We start from the raw sequence: 15,000 nt of genomic DNA, 5'->3' as shown, positions 1-15,000 counted from the left end.
AGAATATATTTATTTTTGAAAAGTGTGTATTATTTCGATCACCAATATTTGTTTCAGTACCTTGCTTGCTTCCCCTAACTAAAAAACGAAGTAAGAGGATGGTTTTAGAATAGTTCACCTGAAGTAATCACCCAGTTTTGTTTTGAATGTACGTAAGAGACCTTTGGATATTCAGTGTTCATATATATTACTGTCTGGGAGTTGCATAATTTTCTCAGAGCTCGTGTAACTTCTTGTGTGTATCAGACTTATGTAATATAAAACAGGCGAGTTTTGGAGCTCGGGAATTTATGTAATTAGCTAGTCGTAATAACATATATATATATATATATATATATATATATATATATATATATATATATATATATATGTATGTGTGTGTATATGGTATATATATATATATATATATATATATATATATATATATATATATATATATATATATATATATATATACATATATATATAGTTTAGACAAGACATTTTACTGCTCACGATAAGGACCTTGAAAATCCCCTAAATGCTTTCTTCAGCATTCCAATCGGTAAATATATTAATCTTCTCAATGTTATTCCGAAGTAAGATAACATAACTAATCCGTGATCCCCATAAGGCCTAGTGCCAGCAGTGCACCTTACACGGTGTGCTGTAGGCATTACTAAGAGGTCCCTTAGCCTTCGTTTCCACTTCTTTTCTTACGGCTTACTTTTCAACCACTCTTCAAATTCTATTTCCTAATGCAACTATAGGCTCTAGTGGTTTCATGCAATCGGAATATTGATCACTAACAAATTCAGAGTTTAGTGAGATCTTCACGATTTTATCAAGGTAAAATTGATGATGAGAGTTGATATAATCTTTTTATCACTAATCCCATCTAAACTTCACGCGTGTGCAAGGTTACTTACGTGATAACAGAGGCGAGACGAATGCAACCGAGTTCATTCAAGTATACAACGAGTTTATATACAGATAATTGAGAGCAACAATGACACAAAATTCAAACGGTACAAAGCATGCGGTAGCAACCTTCAACAGGTTTATATTATCAGTGCGGGGGAGAGCGAGAGATAGAAAAAAAAAAAAAAAAACCTCATTACAATGTAGGAGCGTGTATGACACGCCTGCGGGACACGACCGACAGGATAGATCCGCTTAAAAAAAATTGTAGTTAATGTGAACGTGTTTGTGTATGTCTGTGAGAGAGAGAGAGAGAGAGAGAGAGAGAGAGAGAGAGAGAGAGAGAGAGAGAGAGAGAGAGAGAGAGAGAAATGACAATAGGATCAAAATTACATAAATATGATGATATGCATAAGCCTGTTATTTGCAACATTTCCAATGGCTAAAGTACAAAAGTAGTTAAAATCAGAACAGGAACAATAAACTAACGATGATAACCAAACATGTTTTTTGGCTATACAGTATTATATTTCCCGACAAAATTATGCGTAACATTTTCGATAAGGGACAATAAACTAATAAAGTAAAATAGAATCCAATATTATAATGAAAAGAAGTTTTGACAACATACATTCCAAGTTTTTTTCAAACATACATCCATACATGACAAATAAAAATATTGGGCACAAAACCAATTCATTTAAGCGAGGAATTATACACAATTAATACAGCAAGATAAACACGACTTAGTAAATACGCCCAGTATATAGTAATTAAATTCTGTTCAATGAAATGAAAATCAGTAAACTTTATCTTACTTTATCTCTAATTATCTAAATTTGACAAATAGCCTACATGTGTGGTTGAATTCAGGTAAATTCTTACCCTAAATGATAAAAATAGTTTAAGATTGGAAATCATTCTCCTTCCAAAAACGGGTTCGATTTACAGGTTAAATGTAGTTTCTTTATACATTTTCTGCTCAACATATTTTGAGGCTTCATACCAAGTGTATCCATAAATTGGAAAACCGAAAAAACAAGTTTATTGTGACCGTTACAGTACAGAAAAGGTTCTAATAAATGTTAACTATTTTATCTTACGTATATCATTCATTCAAAGTTTGATCACCTCTGGAGATTGTTAATGAATATGCGTACGTAGGATAGACAATAAGTATTTCCCCAGGACATGAGACCGAAATTAAACGAAGGATAAGCATAGCATGGAGAGCTTTTGGTAAACAAAATGAGATTATGAAACGTAAAATGCCACTTTCTCTAAAGAAAAAAGTATCTAATCAGAGGGTCCTACCAGTATCAAATTATGCATTGGAAACTTCGAGTCCTACTATAGCCTTAGAACATAAGCTAGTTACAACTCAGAGAGTTGTGGAAAGAATAATTAAAGTAGAGGATATTTTAACAACAAGTAAGAAAAGAGAATGTACGTGGGCAAGACATATACTGAGAATGACAGATAATGGATGGAAAAGAATAATAACAGGAGTTCATATAGATTGACGAGTCAAGAAAATTTGTAGGTATACAGTAGGCTGGTTTAGAAAGACCATAAAGAGGAGTGTGTGGAAGGACATGTCCGAGGCCTTTGTCCTGTAGTGGACTAACAACGGCTAATGATGATGACATATCAATCGTAAAGCCAATGAACAAAGACAGTTAAAATTCTGCAGCCATAGTCTTAAAACATGAAAAATAATTGAGAGAGAGAGAGAGAGAGAGAGAGAGAGAGAGAGAGAGAGAGAGAGAGAGAGAGAGAGACTAAACTCTTTCTATCTTTCGCAAGTAATTGACATCTTCACTTTGCGAGGATACTGCAGAATCGATCTCTAGCCAGACCAACTGCAAAATGGGAAGGGTCAGAATCTAGCCAATCAAAACAAAAGCTCGCGAAGGAAGAGTTGTAATTCGCCCAGAACTTGATAAGTGAATAAGAAACGAAAGTCCTATATCACCCCACACCTAAAAAAAAAAAAAAAAAAAAAAAAAACACACACACACACAATAGTGTATCGTGTATATATGAAAGGTTTAATTAAAAGTTGTTACTATTCTTAAAATATCTTATTTTAATTGTTCATTATTTGTTCTTTAGTAGATTTATTTCCTTATTTCCTTTCCTCACTGGGATATTTTTTCCTGTTGGAGCCCTTGGGCTTGTAGCATCCGGTTTTTCCAAGTATGACAGTAGGTTAGCTTGTAATAATAATGATAATAATAATAATAATAATAATAATAATAATAATAATAATAATAATAATAATAATAATAATAATAATAATAATAACCTACTGCGAAATTCTGGCACAACTTATTTATAACATCATCTAGTTAATGCTCGGCTCATTTTTCATTACAGTAATGGGGGATATCTAAAAAAAAAAAAAAAAAAAAAAAAAAAAAAAAAAAAAAAAAAAAAAAAAAAAAAAAAAAACTTGCAAGTCTAGCAAATTGCATCATTAATAGTAAACGATTTTCTATGATCTTGCGTACGTGAATAAAATGTGTACATGAAATTATAACGTTAACTAACTTTGTATTTAGCTAGTTATGCGAATCATCTGATATTTTTCTGCTATTTGAACCTTTAGAGTCGTGTTGGTCTTTTATTCAATAATAACGAAGGTACGTAAAGAATCAAATCTAGTCTTTAAAAGTGAAAAAAAAATAGTTTAATTGAATCACTAAATTGATGTTCATCATCCATAAAATTTAACCTTAACTGACAAGTGCAATATATAACACCATGAAAATCATTAATATTTAAATCTATCTTGACATATTGGGAGAAAAAAATCAGTTGTTTTCAAAACTTACGGGTGCAATTTAATAGCCTGAAAAATATGTACAGTATTTGACATTAATATGCATAAAGTCTATAAAGGCTATAGGCTATGATTGATATATAATTTTTCACACATACAATTTACAATATATATATATATATATATATATATATATATATATATATATATATATACTGTATATATGTATATTTGTATATATATGTATATATGTATATATATGTATATACATATAGATAAATAAATTTATATATACATATGTGTATATATATGTACATATATAAATATATATATATATATATATATATATATATATATATATATATATATATATATATATATATACTGTACACACACACACATATATATATATATATATATATATATATATATATATATATATATATATATATATATATATATATATATATATATGTATATATTCATATCGAAGCTTTCAGCACCTCCAAGAAAGTTGGATAATCCTGCGATATAAATTCAACGTGCCTTAATGTTGGAGCATTTCTTGATGTGAGAAAGACATACACATCCTTCATTATTATCATGGGGATCATCTCCAAAACTTCTTCATTGTAACTAAACGCCGCATGCTGGAATTCGCGTCTTCTGAGAAATATTATGATGATAAAATAGAGATGTTATATGATCAGAGTTAATCTAAATGTTCTATCAGTTTTGTAAATTGCTTTAACCACGTAAGTGCTTTTAGGTATTTAGGGCAATGTTAATTATTTTTTAAATTTCAATTATGTATCCATGGTAAACATTTGCATGAATTGAAACATTTGGTAATCGAGTTCATTGTTTTTTTTGTTTTTTATCTCTGGAGATAAAAGACAGGAGGTATTGATTGTTGGAGTGATTTTGTTTTTACCCAAAGAAATGTAGGTCCTTTTGAGAATCCTAATCGTAATTCAAAGCCTATTGAATACTTTTCTTTATCTGTAACTAAAGATATTAAAGATATTCTTGTTCGTGAAACTAACATATTTGCTGACAGATTTTTTGCTAGAACTTACTTAATTTACTTTAATGGCTGTTTTTCCGGTCCCATACAGCAGGGGAGCCCCACTCTCTACAGGACCTCCACTGTCGTTTTACCTTGTTCGTTCAGAGTATTTAACGTTTCATATCGCGTATTGTTCATTTACTGTTAAATCGTCACTGTTGTATGACTTGTAATAAGAAAGTCTTCAGTTTCCTCTTAAAAGCCTTAATCATAATGTCTTCAATCATTCGAATGTTTCGTGGGAGCTTATTATATAGTCTCGGGGCCGCATATTTAAAGGCTCTGGAGCCTTAAGTAGACATATATCTAGTAAGGAACAGTGAGTGAGAAACTATCCACGAAGCAAACTCATGAAAGAATGAAAAAGTTTTTATCTCTCAGTATGAAAATTCTGATGTCTGTTTGTGCTTTTCTTATTAGATACATTCGCTCTGTTCGATTCTAGAAGGATCAGGAAGATATAACATTCATGACAGCTGTGATATGGGCTAAAATGAAGAAGGCGACCTGGAGAAAGTAGACATGAACTGTCCACTGTGTCAACCTTTACGTGCACGCCACCTAGTGGCGACTCAAATCTGCCGGTACCTCATTGAAAGGAAGGAAAAGTGTCAAGCGGAGAAAAGTCGATTAAATCTAATAAAATCTCCTCCGTTCACGTAAGTTTTGACATATGTTTCTTCACGGTTCAATCTCAGTTCCTTGACCTCACTGAACCCATAGTAGGATGTAAAGTCTTTGGGTCATTATGCTTAATTACTTCACTTAATTCCGCCGACTGCGTCGCTTAAATTCAACAAAGATTGGTGTATTCTGGTCGGATGTTCTAAATTTATTGTCATTGACTTCGTTTATTTGATTAAATTTATTTTTTCTATAGTTAATTTTTATGGAATAATGATTATGTTATTTTAGTGGCCATGGTAGTATTTTACTTAAGCAATATTTTAGCTAATATTCGATAAAAGTTGTGCCATAAATCATCAGCGTTATTGTTGCTAAAATATAGGCCTACTGATTATCGTGACAGGTACAAGTAGGCCTACTGCCTTAGTGCATGTGCCAACTTTCACCGTTTTGGACAGGCTAGCAGTGCTGATATTTTAAGGTTATCGGAAATGCCCTTTTTTATCCATAATCTACCAGTCCTCGATTCTTAAGCATGAGGGTATTTTCATTTCTCTTATCAAACTCGTCAATATTCAAGTTTCATAGTATTATTCGAAGAGTGAAATCACAAAAAAGTAGCAGTATAACCAAAACTTTATTATAAAAATCACATTACTTCAGGAGCATTAACTTATCTTTCCAAAATCATGCTTTTCTATCCAGAGCCCAAATGAACAACTCCCAAGTGGAATAACCCTCTGAAGAAAAAATTGGGTAATATTAAATAGAGCAAGAACCGGAGTGGTTAAAACTGGGAGCAACACCTAAGAATGGGGATTCTCATCCACTATAGTTGCCGCAAAGATTCCGAGCTAAAATAAGCCCCATCCCCTGATGACGTCATAGCCAATCATGTTGTCTCTCCAGCGTTAACAGTGGTCACAACACATCCTCTTAAAATGATTATAAGGTAATATAGTTTGAAATTTGTAAGGGGATGTATTGTTCTTGCTGCTAATGTGGGAGACAACATGATTGGCTATGACGTCATCAGAGGTGGGTCTTATTTCGGCCGGAATCTTTGCGGCAACTATAGTGAATGCAAGTGTGGCTACCCAGTGCAAACAATGCAACACATCCTTTGTGAATGTAAACTGAGACCCACCTGTACAGATCAAGACCTCTTGAACACCAATAAAGCGGGCAAGCGATGGAGCCAATACTAACGTGACAAGATATGATGAATATGCAATGCAAAAGCACAGGTAAGAGATAAATACCCATTGACCTAAGCCAGCGCAAGACTCATAAATGCTTTAGTTGGAGTCTTTAACTTAAGAAACACTAAGGCCTCATTTTCATCTTCTAGAGCCTCGATGGCTAAGTCGGTTAGGGCAGCAAGCCCAGACTTCGTAGAAGTCACCACACGAAGTCTGTGGTGCGGGTTAAAATCCGCAGCTTACCAGTCAGAGGGGGGGATACCTTGTTATCCTTGCAGACACCCCAAGATTATGTATGTAATTGACGGATAGATTTGCTTAAATCAAACGGGTGTTACAGACTAATACACACACAAACAAAGCCACTCCAACACCTAAAACCTAACAGACACCACACACGTCTCGAACTGTCGACCTAACTGCGATAGGACTCCTGGAAGCTAGGAGGAGGGACGCTGGTGACTCGTACAATACATAAACGTATGTTACCGGGGTCTAAGCGATGTCAGGCAGAGCAGCCGATCGGGACTTAGGTCTACCCCAAAGCCAAAAGCAAACCCCTTAAAAGAAGACAACCGTGCTTACCACATACAAATTGGAAAAAAAGCATGGTAATAGAAGAAGTAAATTTTCATCTGTTGGATGTAACTAGGCAGAAGGTATGGCGATTTATGGGTTCTAATACAAGTGCAGGATACATTCTGGATGGGAAAATTGTAGAGACGTGTCGGGTGTATTGTGTGACAGGAAAGTCCCAGTTAAACTCACTGGAATGGTATATAAAACAGCCGTGAGACCATCAGAAACTCTCCCAATCAAAAGGACAGATGAAAGTAGATTGAATGTAGCAGAGATTAGGTTGTTGCACTGGATGGTTGGAGTGACGAGGGAGGATAGATTGAGAAATGAATATATCAAAGGTACGACAGGGGTTATAGAAGCTTCAAAAATGTGCAGGAAGCAAGATTGAGATGGTATGGACATGTGACGAGGAAGGATGAGGGGTATGTTGGCCGCGGAGGTTCCAGGAAGGACAAAGAACGGGTGGAAAGACTGCATTAGGGAGGAAGTGCCGGAAAAGGATGTAAATGAAAACATGGTATATGACAGCTCAAGCTGGAGCAAACTCGCCAAAATCATCGCCCCCAAATAAACGGGCTAATAATGCTATAAAGAAGATAGAATCTCATAATGAGTAAGTTGAACTCCTTGCACGGACTACGCTAATAGTTTTATATCGTACACTATTTGCTTACCTACCCTAGAGAGAGACTTACTTACCTAACCTATCAATTAATTAGACATGGCATTTTGAATCCTCAAAGAAATTTCCATTAAATTGATAAAAATATTTATCAACCGAAAGCTTAAATTTAATATTAATTGATGATATTAATGTGAATTACTTTACCTGGTCTAGAATTTAAAACATTATTGTTTTCCGTGAAATTTAACGCAATAAAGTCAATAAACACAAAATCTAATAAATGCTGCAACTGCATTTGCATACATCCTCACATGCATGACTATAATATTAAACAAGAACTTAGAGAAAACAAGTAAGAAATGCTTTAATAATAACATTCAGACTAGAGGTGTCTGCATGTGTTTTAGGTACATTCATGCGTCAGTATACATGGGACGACTTTATAAGTTTTCTCGTTTCTGATACATGGATAAAGAAGTGAGCATTTAATATGAGTCTGTTGTAAAGGATTTGTTAAAGAAAGGTAAGAAAACTTTTATTATTGATTGAGCAGGACAAGATTTTTCAACCGGGTCACTGGATCACTGCTCACTACAGGCAGGAATTTTATTCGTGTTCTCTCCCTAAATGTACAACTTTGATCTAAAGTGATGTATAAATATGTTTGCAAACAATGCGTGCACTTCTTTTCAATTAGAAAATAAACAAAATTAAAAGAACTGATCCAAATTTAAATGACATTTTCCACTGTTGATAGGGAATTATTTTGAAAGGGAAAACTGTAAATAGTTAAGTTCTATTTCACAGAAAGTTACAAACGTGTTAATGACAAGGAAAGTCTTGTGATAACAAGAGAAATCTTTCATAGATTTCAAAAAAAATTTACACACTCAAGGACACACATAAGCTTAGTACACAATGTTATCGATTCAATGTATCACCTGACATGTCTAACTACAAGATGATTTTTGGATAACCTTCACCGTAAGAACTGACTACAGAATTAAGTACTTCATTCGTGTATGCGCTAGTTTCTGTTATGTAGACCTGTTCAATATTAACGATCGCAAGAGTAAACCTTAAGAAAATGTAATACCGTAAAATATCCACCTTCAATTCTGAAGATTGATGTTTTAACGCTTTATAGTATGTATAATAGTATGTATAAGTATTGATTCTCAGTGGACTAATTAAGTAACTAGGGAAATTTAATATTATGGACTCAAAATAGATGTTGTATGAATATAACCCCCGATTCAACAAATAGAGTTAATCTCACAAGTACTTTCGAAACATCATATCTACTCTTAAGTATGGAAAATACTGATATAGTTTCACAACGTTTTATGAAAAAAAAAAAAACCCGGCTTGCTTGAAAATATTCACTCAGTTTCCCTGTTTTAATTAATTGTCATACATATAACAACATTACCCTGAAACACTCAAACCGAAGTTAGGGAATGTTACGTCAGTTAAATAATATATATATATATATATATATATATATATATATATATATATATATATATATATATATATAAAATATATATATATATATATATATATATATATATATATATATATATATATACATGTGTATTTATATACTAAATATAAATGTATGTGAGTGTATTGGAATGCAAGATAGTAAAGAATCAGATGCAGAAACTAAAATTACGTGATTAAACAAGGTATTGCGTTAACAACAGCAGCCCTAAGAGCCACTTTTATTTAAAATGATCTGACGACAAATCAGTTACATATTTTACTTCATTATTTTACGATTTCTTTTTACCTTTGCCTGTTTTAATAGCCTTTCAGGTCTTGTCCGGTGTTTAAGGTGTTCCTATTCCTACCTCATAACCTTGTAGAGTACTTATTTCCAGTGATGTATGTGCGTACATACACACAAGTTCAATAGTCGACCGTCAAGTGTAGGAAGAATGTTGGGCTCACCGTCATAAGAATGTCGGCAACTTTTAAATTTCACCGTACTACATAGCTTGATGTTAATCCAGTCCTCAGTTTGTGTCCCCACCTCCTTAGGTATGGCTTCCAAAACTGCAAATCTGTCACGACAATCAACAGCGAGTCTCTCGATTTTTATCATCTAAGAGGTTTTACCCTGATACTCTACAAACCCTTTTGTTGTCATCTTTTAATCTCAATTTTACGGTGGTGATGATTAGGGCCGCCATCTGGAGATGTCAAAGTGAATTTATGAAAGTCCAATTGTATTTATGACGCAGCTTTAGAAAAAAATATAATTATAATAATGAGATTATTTACAGTACAAAAACTGTAAATCTCCCCCCGCCCCTAGCCCCTGATTACTGTTTGCAGTATTTTTAATGTCGTTAGTGCTCACTAGATCTGTCATGCCTGTATTAACACTTGTTATCTTCAGCATTCATATTACAAGCAACAAGTCTTTCTTCTGGTGTGCCAGCCTAAAAAGTGTTGCATTCTATCCAATTTTTTACTTTTATTCTTTTAAAATTTCTGAAAGTTCATTTGTTAATGTACAACACACTCTGATACTCATATCTCACTGTTTTAATTCAGACTTTACAAATGTTAAAGTAATCTATTATTGATTGCTCCAGAATCAGTCTGTGCCTTTTCTACACTTGGTGTTATGCATATGATTACTCCTCGAATAATTCCATCTCCCCTTCCTGAGTGAATCAACACACTAGGCCAGTACCATCATTACTTTCCCATTCTTGAACACCGTAACTCACAAATAGCTAAGATTTCCAACTAACATTTCTTGAAAGAGAGATCCGCCTATTGTATCGTTTTAATTATCTACTTTTTATATAAAATTCATATTTTTAAGTACCTTCATTGTTTATAACACGAAAAATTCTGGGCACCGCAGCATAGTAGGTCTGGATCATTCCTAAACTGTGTCATTTCATCAATTTGGTAAATACATTAAAGGATAATTAATTCAAAGAATCTTGTACTTACAACAAGTTATGGACTATGACTGTCCACCCAACATACCTCGAAGATGTTGCTTATTGGTTTTTAACAAAATTAATCTAACAGGATTCCAAAGTTGGAGATGATATCAGGAGCAAATCCAAATAAAGGCACAATTTTCTGTCATGAATTTGGCCTATACATATAGAAATATCAATCAACAAGGAAGGTGATGTGTATTCCCAAACATCCGGGTCAAAATTTTGGTACTATCAGCCACTAAAATTGGTGCTCACTAAGGAGTAGGGATGTACTTCACAAGTCATACACACACACACACACACGCGCGCATATATATATATATATATATATATATATATATATATATATATATATATATATATATATATATATATATACACATATATATATATATGTGTGTGCGTGTCTGTGTGTGCGTGTGTGTGTGTGTGTGTGTGTGTGTGTGTGTGTGTGTAATAGTCAGCTCATAATAAAGAGTCATGACACAATATCAGCAAAACAAGAAATTTAGCAAGATAGATGCAAAAGATTAGTGTGAAATTTGAACTGTTTGTAGAAGCCAGGATGAGAATACATGAAGGGGAATATGGGGTGCGAAAGGAAGTGAAAGGATGAGAAATATAGAAATATTTTGAAGTGGTAAGGATAGTAAGGTGAAGGAGTTTATAGGTGTGCTTTTGTGAAAAGAATTCACGACGAAATAGTATACCTAGGAGGCAGGAGCAGAAGGCTTAAAAAAGGGATGAATAAATGGCTTGAAATACGTATGGGAAGGGACAATCATCGATATCCAGGAAGAGCGAGATTATGTGAAAAGATACGGGCAAAGAACGAGAGTACGTCTAAAGATACGGGAGAAGAACAAGATTACATGTAAAGATAAAGGAGAAGAGTGAAAATGCAAAGATACGGGAGAAGAACAAAATTACATGTAAAGATACAGATCCTCAGCCAAGTGTCCAACCAGCTTCCGAGGAACTCATACTTCAAAGCCATCGATATGTGGATGTTTACGTCCATCGGCCTCATTTTCGTTATTCTGATCATGCAGACAGTCATAGACGTCCTACACAGGAGGGAGAAGGCCTTGAATAGCACCAAGGTGATACCAATGGACAAGACACAAGTCGTGAATCTTCCGTGCTACGAAGGATTGGTAGAAACTTATCCGTCAACACCGCAAAGGATCATGAGGGGAATGCAAATAGGGTTCCCTATTGTGACGGCCATACTTGTTATTATTTATGCTACCTACTTGTCTATGTCTGTCCATTAAGTTTTGTAAAGTTACTATAAGATACTTTTATTAATGCTACTCCTTTCGTAAAGATCTGTTAGTTAATACAGATGAACTAAGGTTTTAAATCCCACGCAACACTAATATACATTTTTCTACTGAAAATCAGGAAACTTTGGCTTATTTTGGTCTCATATACTCGTATGTTTATCTGATTAAGTTAACATTTCGATAGTACTGTAGTTCATTAAGTTTATTTGAACAGTCAGTGCCTTACTGTCGTTTAATTCCAGGTATTATAGCAAAGTGTTTAGCTGCATTTGCTGTACCTTCCTTCTTCCAGTTATTCTTTGAATAGCCTTTGCCTCACTGTCAATTGTAGGTAGTAGGTTGGCCAGGGCACCAGCCACCCGTTGAGATACTACCGCTAGAGAGTTATGGGGTCTTTTGACTGGCCAGACAGTACTACATTGGATCCTCCTCTCTGGTTACGGTTCATTTTCCCTTTGCCTACATACACACTGAATAGTCTGGCATATTCTTTACATATTCTCCTCTATCCTCATACACCTGACAACACAGATTACCAAACAATTCTTCATCACCCAAGGGGTTACTGCACTGTAATTGTTCAGTGCCACTTTCCTCTTGGTAAGGGTAGAAGAGACTCTTTAGCTATGGTAAGCAGCTCTTCTAGGAGAAGGACACTCCAAAATCAAACCACTGTTCTCTAGTCTTGGGTAGTGCCATAGCCTCTGTACCATGGCCTTTCACTGTCTTGGGTTAGAGTTCTCTTGCTTGAGGGTACACTCGAGCACACTCTCCTATCTTATTTCTCTTCCTCTTGTTTTGTTAAAGTTTTTATAGTTTATATAGGAGATATTTATTGTTGTTACTCTTCTTAGAATATTTTATTTTCCTTTTTTCCTTTCCGCACTGAGCTATTTTCCCTGTTGGAGCCCCTGGGCTTATAGCATACTGCTTTTCCAACTAGGGTTGTAGCTTAGTAAGTAATAATAATAATAATAAGAGCGAAAGTGCAAAGATACGAGAGAAGAACAAAATTACATGTAAAGATACAGAAGAGCGAAAGTGCAAAGATACGAGAGAAGAACAAGATTACATGTAAAGATACAGGAGAAAAGTGAAAGTGCAAAGATACGAAAGAAGAACAAAATTACATGTAAAGATAAAGGAGAAGAGTGAAAGTGCAAAGATACGGGAGATGAACAAAATTACATGTAAAGACACAGAAAAGTGAAAGTGCAAAGATACGAGAGAAGAACAAAATTACATGTAAAGATACAGAAGAGTGAAAGTGCAAAGATACGAGAGAACAAAATTACATGTAAAGATACAGAAGAGCGAAAGTGCAAAGATACGAGAGAAGAACAAAATTACATGTAAAGATACAGAAGAGCGAAAGTGCAAAGATACGAGAGAAGAACAAAATTACATGTAAAGATACAGAAAAGTGAAAGTGCAAAGATACGGAAGATGAACAAAATTACATGTAAAGATACAGAAGAGTGAAAGTGCAAAGATACGGGAGATGAACAAAATTACATGTAAAGATAAAGGAGAAGAGTGAAAGTGCAAAGATACGGGAGATGAACAAAATTACATGTAAAGATACAGAAAAGTGAAAGTGCAAAGATACGGGAGAAGAACAAAATTACATGTAAAGATACGGAGGAGTGAAAGTGCAAAGATACGGGAGAAGAACAAAATTACATGTAAAGATACAGGAGAAAAGTGAAAATGCAAAGATACGGGAGAAGAACAAAATTACATGTAAAGATACAGAAGAGCGAAAGTGCAAAGATACGAGAGAAGAACAAAATTACATGTAAAGATACAGAAGAGCGAAAGTGCAAAGATACGAGAGAAGAACAAAATTACATGTAAAGATACAGAAAAGTGAAAGTGCAAAGATACGGGAGAAGAACAAGATTACATGTAAAGATAAAGGAGAAAAGTGAAAGTGCAAAGATACGGGAGATGAACAAAATTACATGTAAAGATACACATGAGTGAAAGTGCAAAGATACGGGAGATGAGCAAAATTACATGTAAAGATACAGAAAAGTGAAAGTGCAAAGATACGAGAGAAGAACAAGATTACATGTAAAGATAAAGGAGAAGAGTGAAAGTGCAAAGATACGAGAGAAGAACATGAGCATGTATAAAGATACAGGAGAAGAGTGAGAGTATGTGAAAAGATACGTGTAAAGAACGAGAGTACATCTAAAGATACGGGAGAAGAACAAAATTACATGTAAAGATACAGAAGAGTGAAAGTGCAAAGATACGAGAGAAGAACAAGAGTATGTTTAAAGATACAGGAGAAGAGCGAGAGTACGTTTAAAAATACGGAAGAAGGGCACATTGTGCATATGCATTTTAGTGCTCTGCTGACGAGTCTTCATTTCGTTGCTAAACTGGTTTTACTGTGTCAGCAGTCTAAAGATGAATGTGACGGTGACTGTTGTGTCACTTGTATTTGTACCCACCCGTGTTAAGGAAAACTACTTACTGTTCATATACTGTCATTACGCGCGTATGGATGCATATTCTAGTAAATTTCCCTTCCTTGTTATAGAGATATCATTGAAATAGACTAAGGGAGAATCCATAATCTCTGTGCATCTGTGACAAGGTCCTCACGGCTGCTGTAGAATCTTTAAACCAATTATAAGGTGAAGACTGATCTCTTTAAGTTATAGACCTTTGCTAAGAATGTTCTTTTAAAGTATCAAAATAAAGATAAAAATGTGGATTGAAAGTACAATATTGATGAAGTGTGAAATATTCATAAATAAACCATTTCAAAGTATTCTGTAATCATCCATACAGTTATTACCAAATCAAAATTCCAAAGAGCTTTATAGTCCTTCAGGAAAGATTCCAAAACTTTCCTTAATGAATTCTGTTCAGAGATACATGCATGAAGGAAGGTAAATACAGGAACAGTTGTGGTGACCTGGTGGTAGCGTCCTT

The sequence above is a fragment of the Palaemon carinicauda genome, unplaced genomic scaffold, assembly GCF_036898095.1.
Source record: "Palaemon carinicauda isolate YSFRI2023 unplaced genomic scaffold, ASM3689809v2 scaffold3, whole genome shotgun sequence".
Lineage (NCBI taxonomy): Eukaryota > Metazoa > Arthropoda > Malacostraca > Decapoda > Palaemonidae > Palaemon > Palaemon carinicauda.
The sequence above is the reverse complement of the archived record's forward strand: the minus strand, read 5'-3'. Positions refer to the sequence as shown.